General features: G+C 39.9%; 1 protein-coding gene across 4 annotated transcripts in view; it reads left to right on the forward strand.

Annotated features, from left to right (window-relative positions):
- Positions 1 to 19013, forward strand: part of SGCD (sarcoglycan delta) — a 943518-nt gene that overhangs the window by 656737 nt on the left and 267768 nt on the right. The gene's annotated exons all lie outside the window — the stretch shown is intronic.

Here is a 19013-nt window from a genome sequence, read left to right on the forward strand (position 1 = left end):
ATTGGGAGTTTAAGGATCTCCATGAGGGTTTTGAATGAGGAGAACTTATTTGTTGGATTTAGGGACAGTAGGAAATTGAGCATTTTTGGAAAACCATAAATGAGTTAATGTAGTGTTCAGGACAAGCTGTGAATTGGCCTCTCTAAGGAGGTTTGTAGTAATAACCTGCTGTAAAAATTACCACTGCCTTTTCGGCCGTTTTCACCATATGCTCCTGCTTTGAGAGCTTGCATTTTCTGGCAGTCACTGTAGCTTAAGGACCTATTATTCTGTGAGGTGGACTTTGGCTCTGTTTTCTATGGGTTTTCAGGTGGGCAATTTGCAGCAAGAGAGGAAAGCCTGTGGGAAACCGTATAGAGATGGAAAGATCTCTTTCCAACGATTTTCATGTGCAGCTGCAAGAAGACCAGAGCTAAAGGGAGGTTTTTATACTTGTGCGTGATGGAAAGGAAAGTTCACCTCAGCTCCCATCTCTCCCAGGAAGCTTTCTTGAGCTTTTCCAGCTCATGCTGGGCTCTCCTGTTTATATAGTTGTGGAGTACCAACCGTCTCTCCAGTGGTGTTGAGCAATTCATCATTTCCTACCATCTCTTTTCTCCTCATTTCGCACAGGGAACCCCAACCCAGTGGTCCCACTGTAAATGGTCTACATTTTTAAAAGTCTTTTGTACCTGTTGTACCTAATTTAATTATGATGGCCAGATAGGCTACTAATCACAATAGCTGCCAGAGTAATCATGGCAGTAATAATGGTCATACAACTTTCATTTATTGAATGCTTTTTAGGTGGCAGATGCCATTGTAGCTTTCCAGGTACTGACCCCTTATTCAGTCTTCAAACAACCCTGAGAGTTACTTTTATTTCCTTCATTGGAAAGGTTTTGAAGACCAGGCATGTTTAGTAAATCGTCCAAAGTCAGAGCGAATACTTCAGCCCAGGTCATCTGTCTCCGTGGCCCTCTCTCACTACTGGGCTTTCTTTCCTATGGTAGTGGGAGATAAGGAAGGTCATCTCACCTTTATAGGGAAGGTAGACTGTGCCGGGCACTATTCTAAGTCCCCTTGAGATATAATCCTAGGTAATACAATAACCCGTTCAAGTGGGAGCTCTTTCCAGTCCCCTTTTCCATTGGAGGAAACTTGGGTTCACAAAGGTGATTAGTTGCTCAGTGCCATACAGCTAGTAAGGGGAACAGCCAGGGAATCACTTCTCTTAAGTACTGTTAAGACATCATCTTCAAGATGTACTTGATATTTACCTGGGTGGTGAACAAGTACTATTTACTTGCAGATGCCTCCATGGGGAAGCTTACCCATTTCTCAAGAGAAATGAATTGTTCCTGGTTTTCTTTAGGGCAGGGCTTGTCAATTATTCTCTCATTGTTCCCCAAAGGAGCCTATTTGGGTCTTTTTTCATAATCACCACCCTCCCCATCTGGTGTTAATACCACAGATATACTGTATATCTGTTTATATACTATGTATATACCTTTGCTTTATGCATGAAAGGAATAAGAAAATTAAACTACCACAAACCAATTTGCATTCTGTTGGCAATTATATACAATCTAGCCCCCAGTCAGAATATGTGCCTGAGTGTCTCCAGGTCCCCATGTTAAAGCTGTTTGGCATGGGCTCTTGGAAAAGCAGTGCACAGTAGAATTTTGGCTCAACTTAAAAACTCACTGTACAGCATGCCGCACTTAATTAAACAAGAATCCTTTAGGTTTGTGCCCTTAATGAATACCTTGCCTGGTTGTATCAGATCACGATAGATAGATAGATAGATAGATAGATAGATAGATAGATAGATAGATAAAAGAAATGAGTAGATTTGCTTTTCATGCCTTTCATTCAATCTTTTGAGGTCCAGAACTCATAGGAGACCCCTCCTTTAGAAAATTGATTGCTTTTATTTTTACTGAGGTCAAGACATTCACATAACCTAAAATCAACCATTTCTACGTGAACAGTTCAGTGGCATTTAGTATATTCAAAATGTTACACAACTGCCATTTCTGCCTAGTTCCAAAACATTCTTATCCTCTCAGAGCAAAACCCTGTATCCATTAAGCAGTCATTCCTCATTCCCGCTTCCTTCCAGCCCCTGACAACCACCAGTCTGCATTTGTCTTTGTGGATTTACTTCTTCCAAATGCTTCACACTGAACGCAGTCTATATAGTATGTCGCCTTTTGTGTCTGGTTTTTTTAACCTCCCATGTTTCTTACACGTTGTAGCATTGCATCAGTATTTCAATCCTTTTTGTGGTTAGATGATATTCCTTCTTATGGCTAATGCCACATTTTGCTTATCCATTTATCAGTTGATGGACATACAGGTTGTTTCCACATTTTGTGGCTATTAGGAATGATGCTGCTATGAATAATTTGAGAATTTCTCTGTGGACATGTTTTCAGTTCTCTTGTGTATAGAGTAGAATTGATAGATCACATGGGAACTCTAGGTTTAACATTTTGAGCAACTGCCAAACTCTTTCCGTAGTAGCTGTACTATTTTGCATTTCTACTAGCAACATAAGAAGCGTCCCCATTTTCCCACATCCTCAGCAATGCTCATTGTTCATCTTGTTTATTATTGCCATCTTACTGGGTATACAGTGATACCTCATTGTGGTTTTGATTTGCGTTTCCCTAGTGTCTAATGATGTTGAACAGCATTTCATGTGCTTATTGGCCATCTGATATGTCTTCTTTGGAGAAGTGTCTTTTCCAATCCCTCCTCACTTAAAGAAAATCAAGTTATTTATATCTTTTTATTGTTTTAAGAATTGATTATACATTCTGGATACCAGATCCTCATCAGATAAATCATTTCTAAATATTTTCTCCTATTCTGTAAGTTTGTCTCTTCACTTTCTTCATGGTGTCCTTTGATGAACATTTTTTTTTTAATTTTGGTGAAGTACAATTTATTGATCATTTTCTTTTGTTGCTTGTGCTTTGGGTATTATATCTAAGATGCATTGGCATTTTAATGGGCTTCTTAAGCTATTAAATCCTTAACCTAAAAAATTGAAACATGAATCGTATGCTTTCAGGCCCTGTAATAAGATGAGTCAACACTAATTTTGGTGGGAGTGACCTTGTAGCAACTTACTTTTTTTTTTCTTTTTCTTCGTGTGTGTGTGTGTGTGTGTGTGTGTGTGTGTGTGCGCGCGCGCGCGCGTGTGTGTGTGTTAACTATTTTATCAGGAAGGCTTCCAGTCAACAGTAAGCTATTAGTTTGGGGAGAGTCGAAAGTTACATTGTATTTTCCACTGCACAGACAGGTCAGTGCCCTTGGCCTCCACATTGTTAAAAGGCCCAACTGTACTTTCCATATGCAAGCAGATTGACAGAAGTTGTCATATGACACATCTTTTTATATTACAATACATTATAAACAACTTACTGTGAAAACAAACATTAATTTTAATGATGTGCATGCCAGATATTTAAGTGCATTTTTGAACATCAGGGTTGTTGCAATGTAAAATTGAAATACTTCTATATATAACTTTTAAAACAAATTATAATGATAAACACTTTATCATCTACCTGTGACATCAGATAAATCTATATTTTATTTTATTTTGTTTTTTATCTTTATAAGGAATTTACTTATTTAATTTATTTATTTTTAATATAATGTATTGTCAAGTTGACTAACATACAGTGTATACAGTGTGTTCCTGGTTTTGGGGGCAGATTCCTGTGAATCGCTTACATACAACACCCAGTGTAGCAACGTATTTCAAGTTGACACATCATCAGCTATCTAATGTGAACATAGTAAAGCTACTCTGAGCACAGAGAAGTTGAATCTCTAACAAGTGTAGCATACTTGTCATAGGTACAGCTTTAGAGGCAAACAGCAGTTTGAATCCAGGACTTGATTCTAAGTTTGAATCCAGGACTTACTTGCCGGCTCTGTGACACGGGACAAGTTAATGAACCTTTTAGTGTTCTCTTTTGTAAAAGAAGGATGATAATACTCTCCTTCATGAGGACATTTTATAAATAGCTTAATACAGCATGTGGTACATAGTGAATGCTTGATAAATGTTATTGTTAGCTATATTATTAATAGGTATCACTTTATTCTTTACAAATCACTACATATGATACAAAACTAGAATGAATGATCATTCCCACATTGAGTGGTTCTGCATTATCTATGCAACTGTTCCTCTCTTTTACTGTGACTAATTGAAAGATGATTGCACAGATAAACCTCCTGCATTTGCAATCAAAATTTGCCATTGCCATGTAGCTCAATGCCTCTCCCCATGGATTTTAAAATAAGAAACCTGTTGGTCACCTGTGTAAGTACAGGGCAAGTTCACCTAGAAACGTGCCGGGAATCCAGCCGAGGCTGTTCTCTGACCTCACTTCCCTGCAATGTATTCTCAGGCTGTCATCAGGCCTTGGGGTTAATCTTATGCACTCCCTGAGTGCTGCAAATGGGCGAGTTGCTCACAACCACCCACATTAGAAATGACTGATTTGGATGGAATGTATGACTTGTGACTCTCTGCACTGCCATCAGAGCATCTCCCTAACTGTGAAATGTATTCCTTATCCAAGGAGGGAGGAAGCAGGTTACCATTTGAGAGTAGAAAGCCCTTAAATGTGCAAATCATGGTGCACTTTTGCGGATGACAGAAAAAAAATCGAACGGTGCTTGGTAAGAGGAAATAATAGATTTAACTCAAGATGTGGCACTGTGGTTCTTTGGGGATGGAGGGATGGTAGTGATTGAGAAGTTGTGTATTGTTTTACTTTATCTTCCAAGCTAATGAAATAGATTCAGAAGAGTTGTCCATGTTCTGTGAGTGTGTCTGACTCAAGAAGTAAGGACTGTGCCAATACTCAACCCTAGGAATCTTGCCAGTAAAGTAGAAGACATTCAAATAGAATTGGACTACCCCGTTTTAAACCTCATCTCTAACCTTCCTCATCTCTAGACATTTTTGAATAGCCCCACATCTCTGGAAGTCAGTTTTCTTAACTGTATGATGAGAAAATTGAAGGGAAAAATTGTGTGGTTGTTAAATTATTTGATTTTTCAACGGCAATTCATAAGCACCACAGGATAAAATTCACAGGTGTAAGAGTGTATTTGAGCCCACAGTACACATGCAGCTTCATTACCTGCACCCTTCTCTTTCCATTCTATGAGCATTTTCCTAAGTTTTCAGGTCATCTTTGCAAGCATCATTTATAATCTTGCCTTACATGCCCTCTTCCTCTGGCTGTCTGTCTAGGTAAAAGCCCTCTGTCTTCTGTTACAAATGCTCTGAGTTTTACTCATTATTTAAGTTAACAGATACAGTTTAAGCACTCACCCTTACTAGGTATTGGGGATATGATAGAGAATAAGACTGAAGTATCCCTGCCCTCATAGGGCTTACGTCCTAGAAGAGGACAGTAAACAGGACAGCAAATGTAAGTGATTTCAGAATGTGGTTGGTATTTCTGAAGGAAATAGACATCTGCAATGGATTGAAAGAGGGAATGGACCTACTTTATAGAGGAGGCATACTGTGATGCATGGAACCTTCTTTCCATCTTCTGGTGGACTATTTGCTTATAACCTATCCACACATTTGAGACTAATATTGCAAAGGATAATAACAATTTCCCAGACCCTTGGTAGAATGCATGGCTAAATCCTTATTGGAAACACTTTTGTCAGCATGAGTCAGCCATATGCCTGCTTCTGCAGTGACTTTATCCAGGGAGTCATTAGACTGAGCCTCTTGTCTGGGACTGTGAGTGTTAGAGGGTGGATCAGGCTGACTAGAAACTGAACTTGCGGTCATCTCTTGCAGTTCAGTTTGCAGGGTCATGTTTTACTACACTCTGCGTCACTGCTGATTGCAAATAACACTCTTGAGACATGTAAAGTCTCCATAACCAGGAAGGGGAAACCCTTGGGATACATTCCAGTCTCTGACACTAACTTGCTGTGTGTCATTGAGAGAGTCACTAAACTTCTCTGGGATTCAGTTTCTCATATATAAAAATTAAGGGACTATTTGATGTGTAGTGGCTTTTCGATTTCATCCCAAGTGCCATCAGTAGTGTGGAGCACTGAATCAGGGCCCAGTGACAAAGTCTGCCACAGTTGATTACGTCCACCATGGGCAAGGGAGAGGTGAACTTTGAACTCCTGACTTGCATTTGCAGACCCCAAATTAGATCATCTTTCATGTTCGTCATCTAGCTATAAAACTCTTCCACCTTTATAAATAAGAATCTCAGTTAACTGAGATTATCTGCATTTTAAAGATTAGCCTAAACAAAACAAGATACTTGCTGGTTTTGAATGTCTCACCAAGTTTTCAAAACTTTTTCTTTCTGTTTGTATATGTTTGCTGGCTTTTATTTCCAGCTGTCAACTAATCATTATTAAAGGAATGACTAGTAACTGTCAGGCTTTGTAAAGCCCCTCAAGAGCCTGGGAACCCTGCTCAGAAAATAACGTGTCTCTCCTCTGGGATAGACAGGCTGCCTCTGATGAAATGCTTAGCTTAGAAGCTAGCGAGGCTTCCAGATGTGTTCTGACACAGGAGACAGTTTGCATTTTCAAAGCTGGGCCCCCAACCGTGCCAGTTGAAGGAACGCAGCTGGTTCCATGGGCTCAGAGGCTTGCACTCTGCTGAGAGATGATTTTAGTTGGAAAGGTTGATGGCGCTGAGCATGGGGATCTCTCTGTGCCTCCCCCACCCCCAACCCCTCCTTCAGACATCCCTGCCACTGGAACAAATGCTTCTATTAGAGGAGGGAAGTAGTCTTCCTCTGCAGCTATCATAAATCGTTTTTCCTTCTGAAGAGATTGTGGTTAATTTCATTATCGGATATAATGGATGAAGAACATTCAGCATGAAAATGTATCTATCCGCTGTAATTACATCAACATTTTTAAGCTTAAAAAAAGTGCTACCGAAAGAACTCATTTCGCATGTATAACCAAGAAAGCTCCATGTGTTTTTACGAGAGGATAATAAAGACATAAATGGGATAGATGGGGCTAAGTAGTTTTACAGATGGTAGTTGCATATTAAAGATTAAATTGCTGTCTATAAATAAAACCACTTTTACAGTAACTAGGTTACTGCTTTATCTTAATTTAGGTATAATTGAGAGCATTAGCGTTCTTCATAATAGCCCAATGAATGTTCCTGCATACTGTAAACAGGACCCCGTGGAATGCTAACTGATGAATTTGCTTTGCCACAGAAAGGCCCTAACTTAAAAGGTTACTGGGGAAACTCTCCTGGTTTCCACGCTGATCTTTGACTTCTGTGAGCCAGAGTATTTTACAAAGATCTTATGGGGGTCCCTAAGGAGGAGACAAATATCTCACTCTCCATTGTGTTACGTGGGCACTGATGATGTGTTTTGATCCCTCTCACTGGTTGTTTCTTCTCTATTTTTATCAAAATTATTGTACTTGGCCCAAACTAGAGGTCTTTACATCTTGATCTTCCATCTTCCTGGCAAAATGAGAACCATAGAGTCACAGTTTACTTTCAAGTGTATTTATTTGATTTGAGGATGAGAAGAAAATGTAAAATACAAAATACCACCTTTCAGATGGGAAAGAGAAAGGTCATGCTTCCTACCGTGATCGTATTGTCACTGCCCTCGGTCGGGCGTCCATGATTGAGAATGAGACGACAAAGGAGCATGATTATAACTGTCATCTAAGGAGCCAACTGCTGGCTTTCCATCCTCTATCAACTGTCTGCTGCCTCTCTGACCTTGGGCAAGTCCCTTAATCTCTCTGTGCATTCTTTCCCGCCTCTGCAAACTAGCATCATAATAACATCAATCACATAGGATTGCTGTAAAGATTAAATCAATTTACTCGTGTAAAACTGTAGGAGCGATCGTGATACAATCGTAGAGCCCTACCACAATGTCATATGTGTTGCATACACACACCAATACATGATGTTTTTACCATCCCATGCACTTGAGATGTTTCCTTTAATACCTTAACCAGTTGTTTGGGAGGTGTGTACTGTGTGCTAGGTAGTATGCTAGTTGCTAGGGATGGCAAAATGAAAAATCACTCTGATCTCTAGGAGCTCTTATACAAGTGTAAGTTCCAAGCAAGAGCCTTGTCATTCTAGTCCAGCATCCTCAGGGTCTGTCACATTGTTGGTACTGAAAAAGAGATTTGCTGACTGGATGAATTGGGTCAGCTCACCCGAGGTCCTGAGCTCCACCCCAGAGCTCCAGAAAACATGGACATAGAAGATGTTTTCCCAAAAGCAGATGGTCTTTGTTTTGTCAAAAGTTGGGGGAAAAGGTGCTGGGCCACAAAAATAAATGTCCTTTACAGACACACAAAAAATTAGGGACGTTTGGGAGAGGGTGTTGTAAGACAAAGTAAATCACAAAGGCATTTGCAATGGGGCAGGGGGCATGAAGATTCTGGTAGACCTTAGGGATGGGGAGGTATCTGATGACTGGAGATGACCAGGACAATGCTATTAATAATGCAAGGTGAAAAAGAAGGAAAAGCCCAGGCTTTGGGCCAACTTCAGGATTGTAGAAGTAAACAAATCTTACTCAAAAGTCCCTTTTATTTTCTAGTTTTTCAATGAATGTATTTTGTGATTTTTCCCAACAGGTTTACTTGCCTAATTAAATTTATCCTAGGTGACCATTCAGAAACGTCGTCTGTAGTGTAGAGAGACAGATGGCCAGAGTTCTACCTCCTTTCTTGGTCAAAAGAGCTGGATCCAGGAAAAGGCTGGCAGGGTAGAAATAATTGTTGTGCAAATTAGCCCTTGGTAAAATTCCTGGGATGGAATGATTTTATGAGGATGAGATAATGTGGGAAAGAACATGAATCCCAGGTTCCTCACATTAGAACCCAGCTATAGAATTAGGGAATTTTAGAGTTGGCCAAGATCTGGAAGGCCTCCACTCCAACTCCTTCATTTTTATAGATAGGAGACTGAGGACTGGGTAAATTAAACATGTATCTTAAGATTATGCATCAAATAGTGGCAGGCCTAGGGTTTTAGCCCCCAGGTCTCCACAAGCAATTAACAGAGACCACATGCACTGTTCCCAGAACAGTACCCAGAACACATGACAGGTATTGAACAAACATAGATAAGATTCCAGAGATGAGATAAGGTAGCTTTTATAAATGTCCACAAAGAATTTTACAGCGTTTTATTGGGAGTCCTGTGGAATTACATAGATAAATATTTCAATGAAGTTAATTTACTTCTATCTACCAACAAATATTTCTTTAGAACATAAGATGGGGAGGTATGATTTGGGGGATATGATCCCCATAGAGATAGAAATTGTCAGTATCTGACCATTTTGGACATACTGAAATGGAAATTTCTGTAACATTGAATATAATGCAATATAACACACAAATGAGTGCTTATTTGATATTCTAAGAACATAGCAGTGTGACCAGGAATAATTCATACTTCCTGAATCCCCTAAACAAATTTTCTACTCCTGTTAGGGTGATGTTGCCTTCATCGAAATTCATCTTTCTCTTATAATGTTGGCATGCCTTGTCAAATATAAATACCCTAATGGACAACCTGGATGTCATATATAAAAAAAAGTAGTAACATTAAAAAATATTTTAAAGTGGGGCACCTGGGTGGTTCAGTTGGTTAAGCATCTGCCTTTTGATTTCTGCTCACGTCACGATCTTGCAGTTCGTGAGATCAAGCCTCGTGTCAGGTTCTGTGCTGACAGCGCAGAGCCTGCTTGGGATTCTCTGCCTGTGTCTCTGTTCTGCCCCCTCCATCATGCATATGTGCACATTCTTTGTCTCTCCTCCCTCCCTCCCCCCCTCCCTCCCTCTCCCTCCTTCCCTCCCTTCCTCTCTCTCTCTCTCTCTCAAAATAAATAAACATTAAAAAAATTTTTAAAGTAATAATCACTACCTTTTACTGAGTGCTTATCATAAGTCACGTACCATGCTAAATGCTTTATCTCCATTGTTGTATTTAATTTTCATTACTGCCCTATGAGGTGTGGATATATTTTTGACTTTATTTTTTAGGGATATTTAAGATTCCCAGCAAAACTGAGGGGAAGGTACAGAGATTTCCCTCATACCTCTGCCCCCACATTTGCACTGCCCCCACCACTACCAACATCCTCTACGAGAGGGTACCTTCACCACAATTAATGAACATAGATTCACACATCATAATCACCCAAAGTTCATAGTTTATAGCACAGTTCATTCTTGGTGTTGTACATTCTATGGGTTTGGACAAATGTGTAATGACACGTATATGGTATTACTGCCCTAAAAATCCTCTGTAGGCTTCCTATCCATCCCTCACCTCTTCCCACCCCCAACCCCTGGCAAACACTGATCTTTTTACTATTTCAGTAGTTGTACCCTTTTCTAGAATGTCATAGAGTTGGAATCATATACTATGTAGCATTTTCAGATTGACTTTTATTTAGTAATATGCATGTAAGTTTCCTCGATATCTTTTCATGGTTTGACAGCTTATTTCTCTTTAGCACTAAATTTCATCCCATTGTCTCAATGTACCACAGTTTCTTTATCCATTCATTACTGAAGGATATCTTAGGTTGCTTCCAAGATTTGGCAGTTATGAATAAAGCCTCTATGAATGTCCTTGTAAGTCTGTGTGTGAATGTGTGTGTGTGTGTGTGTGTGTGTGTGTACCTATGGATGTAGTTTTGTAACTTCTTTGGGTAAATACCATGAAGCATCATTGGTGGATCATATATAATAAGAGAATGTTTAGTTTTTTAAGAAACCACCGAACTGTCTTCCAATGTGGCCCTGCCATTCTGTATTCCTACCAGCAGTGAATGAAAATTTCTTTTGCTCTACATCTTTGCCTGTTATTTGAGGCTGTCACTTCTGGATTTTGGCCATTCTAATAGATTTGTAGTGGTATCTCATTGTTTGTCTGTTTGTTTTTAATTTTCATTTCCCTGATGACATATGTGGAGCATCTTTTCATATGCTTATTTGCCATCTGTAGATCTTATTTGGTGACTGTTGAGGTCTTTGGTCCATTTTTTAATCAGGTTGTTTGTTTTCTTAGACATTGTTTTTAATTTCTGCTTTATGGGAGAGGGAAATATGAGGGTCAATGAGCTTAAGCAGTTTTTCTCCAGGTCAAACTAGTTTTCAAACCTAGGAGATAGAATTCAAACCTAGGTCTACCTAAATATAAATGTATATGTTTGGTGTCCACTCTGTTCTACATTTGCAAAATCTCATTCAACAGCACCCTCAACACTACTCAATCCTTTCTCTGTTTGAAGTCCCCCAGTGACTGGGACTGAAAACTTCCTGCAGCACAACTAAAATCTGTCTCAGTTTCACACTCCTAACTGCCCCTCATTTGCTTTCCAGCTGTGCTCATTGCCTAATCCCTGTGCCTTGTTACATGAACCTCCATTTCAGTTTGACCAGCTATGCGAGTCTACACAAAGTTACAATGAGATCACATTAATTAGAACACTCTATTGGGGATGAATTATATTGACTTCTCAATCAGAGCATGATGCTGGAAAGAAGTTGTTTAATTTCTTCCTTAGTATGGTCTGTGTACAACACTAAACAGCAAGCTCTCTGTGGGTCACCTTAGACAGTTCTGTCTTTTCACACAGCACAGCACCATGGACTGGAAAGACATGCTTCAGGTAGCCTCACATTGCCTGTACCTTTTCAGGACACTTCATCACATACACAAATTTAAAGTCTTGGCAGTTGCCCATTCTACAGACAGGTACCTGACCATGGGGATGGAAATGGGCGGGCACATTCCTCATTCACAGGAATGCTTCAAATGTACAAGAAGGTTTCAAGTCCTTACTTTGCCTTTCTTATCTTTTTAAAAATATAATTTATTGTCAAGTTAGCTTCCATGCAACACCCAGTGCTCATCCCAACAAGTGCCCTCCTCCATGCCCATTACCTACTTTCCCCTCTCCCCCAACCTCCATCAACCCTCAGTTTGTTGCTTTTCTGAAAGGGCCTTAAGAAAGCACTCCAAACACCTATACATGATTGAGTCCTCAGTTCCTAAAGTGTGTCTGAAAGATCAGTTCTGTGGGATTGAGTAGGTCTTACTCTAAAAAGGGTTGCATGATCAGATAAGTTATGAAACTAAACAAATCTGGTTTCTTTACTATTCTCAATTTCTCATTTATCCTTGTTTGTCAGATTGTTTGGGTCATGTTTGTTTCAAACCAGATCTTAAGTTTTGTAAGGGCAGAGCTGAGTCTGAATTTCTTCACCAGTGAATCTCCAGTAACTAGTACAACACCTGGCTCATTTGAGATGTGTTTGAAAATGAATGAATGAATGAATGAGTTAATAAAGGAATGAAGAAAAGGGAGTTAGGCAAAGAAGGATAAGGAGGAGGCCTAACAACCCACCTGGAAGAAGGAAATAAGAAGAGTGAGAGAATAAAAAAGAAACTTCACTAACTACATAATTTCTCCAAAGCTGGGCCTGCTCCAAACTCTGTATGTACAAGGCTGGGGTTATTTAGGTCTGTTAAGATGGATGGTTATATTTATTTTTAGGTTCTGAAAGCTTGAAATGGTATGTTCTCCAGATGGGAGGGAGGATGAGAGCATCTGGGAGCCAATGTACTCTGAGCTCCCTCTTTTCACTACCCTTCACACCCTGGCAGCTGGTCAGATGAGCCCTGTAAACACTTGCTACTATATTTCAATATTGCTCTGTCTTATTCCTCTCAGAAAATTTCAATGGCCTGCAATTTTGATTGCCCATATATTTTGTTTTTCCTGGAGATTGAATTTGCCTCCTTTGCTGGCAGCTTGGCTGTTTTGATTGCCCAAAACAGTCCATTTTTCATGTCCACACCATCAATAGGAACCCAGGTGCAGAACAAGGAAATGTGGACAGGTGTTTAAAGACTGGCGGGGCTCTCACAGGGTGTGCTTTGCACACTGGATAGTAAGGCTTGCTGAGAATAAAGTTACTAAAGGCAGGATATTTGATTCATAGGGTTCTTAAGCCTGTATTAAAAAGTCCTCCAAAACTTACTCTCCATTTTCCCTGCGAATGTAAATAACTCAGATAACAAAGATAGTATACAGCGAGCTGAGACATTCACCAAAAGATCACTTGGATTAACTGTGAATCCTCTTTGGAAAGAATTATTGTGTTCCAGATCAAGAGATTAGAAAAATAGCATTCTGGTTTCTTTCTGTTATTATTTGAGGTGTGAGGGGAATCTCATTCCTCACAAAGCCCTGGCATTTGTTGTCAAATCATATAATTTAAATACTTTGTGAAATTTCCATTTTTAAATGAAAACTATTTAAGAGGGGTGTAGCTGGAACTTAAATCAATGGTAGAAGCAAATTCTATCTATCTATCTATCTATCTATCTATCTATAATTTGGAGGAAACTTTCTTTTTATATTAAGGTAATGCAGATATACTGGGGGAAATTCTGAAAAATGAACAAAACATAAATAAAAATTTGCTCAATTTCCTCATTCCTGAAATTAGCCTTTTTTTCTAGAGATAGGCAGACAGATTGTGTAATCTGATTTTTCTCTTTTTCCTTCCTTTTTTTTTTTTTTTTAAAGTGGGACCATACTCTTTTCTGACAACATATCTCAGCTAAGAATTGGTGGACTTGATTAGTAGATCAGTTTAATGCCATAGATGTTTTGGGTCTAGGCTTAGTGAAGCATTTGACAAAGCCTCTTATTACATACTTGTGGATAAGAGGGAGAGATATGGTCTAGATGGCAGGACAATTAGGTAAGTTCACAGTTGGCTGAGCAGTTGTACCCTAAGGGCCTTGATTAATGCATGGATGGCAACCAACAGGGAGGTCCCAGTGGTGTTGGGACAAGTATGTTTAGCAGGTATTATGTTCAGTCACTTCCCAGGAATACACCTTGTTAAGGAATTGTTGAGACCCGTTGCATCTGTAAGTTCTGATTACCAAAATCTTAACAGCAGTTTTTCAGTGAAAGTCCATTCGCCAATGATGAAGCAGTTTTCTAAGAATGGAATCATAAAAGGGCAACTGGTGGGCTTGGAAATGCTGTGGACACAGTCACGGACACGACTGGTCTGGAGTTTGCTGTGACTTTGTACAAAATCTGGAGGAGCTTTTATAACAAAGGATTCTACCAATAAGACCAGGGGCTGAAGTTAGTTGAATTGGTGCTGAGTAGTGTAGTACTGAGTTTAATAAATAGCTTACCTGACTGTGAACTAGAACATCAAACTACAACATGGTACATGGTGATTATTTACACTCCATTTTATCTGCACACAGAAGTCATTGACACACTCAGCTAGGTATGGCTGGCATGAATGTCTGTACCTTGTTCCTTGGTCGGTAACAAAACACTTGACCTTTGTGGAGCTTTTAATCTGTACCAGGAACTGCCAAAGACTTTAATGACTTACCTCATTTATTCTCCCAACAACCCTGTAGGACAGGTATTCTGGGTTTATAGATGAGAGAACTAGGGCAGAGAGAGGCTACTTAACTCACCAGAGGTCACAAAGCTGGTATGGGGTGTGGCACAGATTTGATTCCAAGCATCGGTCACTACATACAGTCACAGTACCTACCCTTTGCCTCCTCATTCTGCCTTACTCACCATTTTTCAGCTCTGTTGCCGATGCTGGCAGCTGGTTGCATGCTCATCTGGGTTCCAAGGTCTGCCTCTTGGCATCGTAGTTTTTCATTCTCATTGCAGACAGCGCATGGCCCCTGCACTTCTTCAGAAGTCATGCTCTAGGTATATCCTCTCATTAAGTTTTTCTAGCATTTAATTCTTACACAATGCTTGCACTTTGTATAACACAAGCTGCAGCTCTCTGCATTTGTCTCAGACCACATGATCCACTTGCCTTCTACCTATTTTTCAGATTGTGCCACACAGTTAAGAGGCTTTTGAAGCTACTAGCTTTTTGACAGGAAAAAACCAAAATTCCCTCTTTGGCTTATACATGGAAAACAGTGCCTTAATTCTGCAGGAACCAAATGTTCAATGACAGTTTCTAAGTGACTGTGACAATAGCCTCTCCTGCCTTTAATCACCATGGTTTTTAGAAAACATACCAAATCATTGGAAGCCAACAGGTTCCTTGGCTTTCCATCTTCAACATTTATCTTAAAACACAGAAGAATTAGAAATTATTTTAGATAATTTCTGAATGCCACAAAGCTTAGGTACTGCACTGAATGGCACAATCAAGATTTCAATGAACAATGACTTGTTGAGATGAGGGTTGACATGAACAAGGTGAAAGGTAACTTAGAGAAATGTGAAATCTTATAGTTGCGCTGTCTCCAAAATAATTGTGGAAGAATGGGATAAAAGAGACCCTAATTTACTTTACATGGAAAAAAAAAAAGACTGACTTACCCATAAGTTATTATGAACCACCTCAATCCTGAAATACATTAATTAGGATAATTTTACTTAATGACTATGAACAGTCATCCTTTTATTTATACTACTAAATAGAATTTGGTGTTTTGTTTTTTTTTACTTCATTTTGAATATTGCATACTAAAAGTACTCTTGCTACGTTGAAGTTGATCCTGGAAAAGACAAACAGAATAGCACTATGGTATATGAAGGAAGGCTGAACAAACTAGAAATTTTTATCCTGAAGAGAAAGAAAAAAATCAGAGGAGAAATAAGATAGTTCACATAGTTCTATGTGAAACACTGTCACATAGAAGAAGAAAGAGCATCATCTGTAGTTGCCTGTAGTGTAGAGCAAATGGGTAGATTTTCCCATCATGTAGAACAGACACATTAATGGGAACCACACTGCAGTGTCCAGTTATATGACTAGCTGTTTTGCAGAGTAGTGAGTACCCTCACCATCAAAAGTGTTCAGTTAGAGCCTGGAAAATTATGTATCATGAGTGCTAAGAAAGGAAGCATTATACTTGAACATGAATGTCACAGTAGCCAAAACTGGAACAACCTAACTGTCCATTATTTGGGTGGGTAGATAAGTCAATATTCTCAGCCAGGTGGTTTTGCTCAAGGGAGACATTTGGCAATGGCTAGAGACATTTTTGTTTGTCACAGTGTGGAAAGGGAATACTGTTGGCATCCATTGGTTTGAGGTGGGAGGTGCTGCTAAATGTCCTGTGATACAGAGGACACGGGAATTATCCAGCCCAAATGACAGTACTGCCCAGGGTGAAAGACTCCAGGATAAACAAAAGATGGCACATCCATACAGTGGAATTGCTCGGCCATAAAAAGTAACAAAATGCTGATATATGCAACAGCATGGAGGAATTCTAAAGTTGTGACACTGTGTAAAAGCAGCCAGACACAAAAGGATAAATACATGTTGCATTATTTCATTTGCACAAAATTCTAGTAAATATAAACTACTGTATAGTGACAGCAGATCAGTGGTTACCTCGGCCCAAGGGTGGTAGGAGGGAATGGATTGGAAAAGGTCATGAAGAATCTGTTGGGATAAAAATGTTCTGCATCTTGATTGTGGTATTTTCATGGGTATATGTAGTTGTCAAAACTCACTGAATTGTTTGTTTTAAAAAATGCACGTGAATGGATGTAAATCATACCTGAATAAAAAAATATTTTTAAAGATGTGGTACATCAGAAGCGATTGCACTCAAGATCTTTAATTTTGCTTCCCAACTTCAAAGTGCTATTATTTTGTTTAGATCCATTGTGCTGCCCATCTAGCGAACATAGAAAAAAATCTACAAAAGCTTGCTATATCATTATGGGTCCAATCATGAGATAAAGACCATGCAGGAAGCTAAAGAGGAGAAGATATAAAGAATGATTAAATACTAATGAAAGAGAAACTCAAAGACATAAGGAAACTCCACATGGTACCCTAGAGCTAAGGGAAAGAACCCAAGGAATGTCAAACTTGGAAGGGAACCCTCTTCCCAAGTTAGCATCAGACTTTGTTGGACGGTGTATAGTTCTGACCCCTAGGTAGCAGAGAAGTTTGCTAATTGGTTCAGATCAGAGCTGGTCTGTGGTCACTGGTCAAGCAACAGGCAGCCTTCCGGAGTCTAGATGGGGTGCATTCAGTCAATGGCTGCACACAGAGGAGATCCCAGGGTACAGGTGAACCAACCACGGACCTACGGAAAGAGTGATGACACAATGGTAAGAGTGTGGACCTAACTGGTTGCGAGAAAGCCGAGTGTGGGCCTACAGAGAGAATTGGAGTTCTCTGAGGGCAGGAGACCTCATATATAGTGTCCCTGTCAAAAGAGCTGCTGATGGGCTATTGTCAGGCCAGGGAGAGGCTGCAATACTGCCCAGCGACTAAGTACTCCGGAGATACGGCTGGCTCTGAACTCCACTGGAAGTCCTTACACCCACAGTGCCGATCCCCTGTGAAGCAGGCAAAGGGAGCAAAAGACCTTCCTCCCTTACTGCCCCTCCAGGAAAAATCTCAACATCAACTTCACCATAAAGAAGGGATGCTGAAAGAAGTTATGGCCATTATTAAAAAGCGTGTACAGACAGTGAATCTGGAGTTGAGGGAGACTTCATTGATACTTGGCACGCTCATTGTTATGAGTTGAATTATGCCCCTCCTTCTCCCTCCCCCCCCCCAAAAAAAAATATGCCGAAGGCCTAATTCCTCCCAGTACTTGTGGTTGGGACCTTATTTGGAAATAGGGTCTTCGAGAATGTAATCAAGTTCAGCTGAGGTCTTACAGTGGGCCCTAATCCAGTATGACTGGCATCCTTACGAGAAGATAAAAATGCCAAGTGAAGACAGCCATGCAGGAGGAACAGCATGTGTCTACGGAGGCAGGGGGTGGACTGATAGAGGAGTGGAGCTCCACCCACCAGAACCATGGGAGGAGTCTCCTCAGAGTTTCAGAGGATGCCTGATTTTGCTGACACCAGTCTCCAAAACTGTGAAGTTAAATTTCTGTTGTTTTGAGCCACCCAGTTTGTGTTACTTTGTTTCAGCAACCCTCAGACAGCAATACAGATTTTGGCACCAATAGGTGGGGTGCTGCTGTAAACAAGAATCTAAAAGTGCAAAAGTAGCTTTGGGATTGGGTAATAGATAGAGGCTAGAAGAGGTTGCAGGTACTTGACATAAAAAGTCTAGATTGCCTTGAAAAGAGTGTTGGTAGAAATATGGCTATTAAAGATAACCCAGTTAAGAGCTTATACAGAAGAAAGGAGATCTGTAGAGAAAGCTTTTACTGTTCTTGAAAATGCCTATAATGTCATGAACAGTGTGTTGCTGAAAACATGAATGTTAAAGGTGCTTCTGGTGAGATCTGAGAAATGAGGGACATACCGTTATACCCTACAGGAAAGATGAGTCTTGCCATAAAGTGATGTGGAACTCAGCTGAATTATGTTCTGCTATTGCAAGAAAAGTAGAACTTAAAAGCACTGAGCTTGGATGTGGAGGCAAAGAGATTTCCAAGCAACGTTTGGAAGGTGTATTGTGGCGGCTTCTTGCTGCTTATATTAACGTGCAAAAGGAAATAAACTGAGAAATGAACCATGAAGCAAAAGGGAACGCCTAGGGTAACTGGAAGCCAGAAGAGGCAAGGAAGCTTCTCCCCTCCATGTTTCGGAAGGCGCATGGCCCTACTAACACCTTCATTTGGGGCTTGTACCCTACACCCATTTCTGCTGTGTTAAGGCACCCAGGGTATAGTTGCTTTGTTCTGGCAGCTCTAGAAGACGAATACACTTGGCAAGTTTCATTCAGCAATTCAAATTTTGAATTAAAGCACATTTAGTAATTATATGCTTTGTTAGAATATAGACAAAATTGCAGTTTATAAAAAAACTACATCAATCCAAAAATAATTTGGTCCTAGTGAACATGTCTTGATTGGAGCCTCAGCCTGAGGAAATATTTTCAGTATCTAGGTTTTTGCATTGTTCATTTATCTACAATTTACTGGAACACAGACCACAAGCACATTTGGTAACTTTCTTATTTGC

The sequence above is a fragment of the Panthera onca genome, chromosome A1 (genome assembly GCF_046562875.1).
Source record: "Panthera onca isolate mPanOnc1 chromosome A1, mPanOnc1 haplotype 2, whole genome shotgun sequence".
Lineage (NCBI taxonomy): Eukaryota > Metazoa > Chordata > Mammalia > Carnivora > Felidae > Panthera > Panthera onca.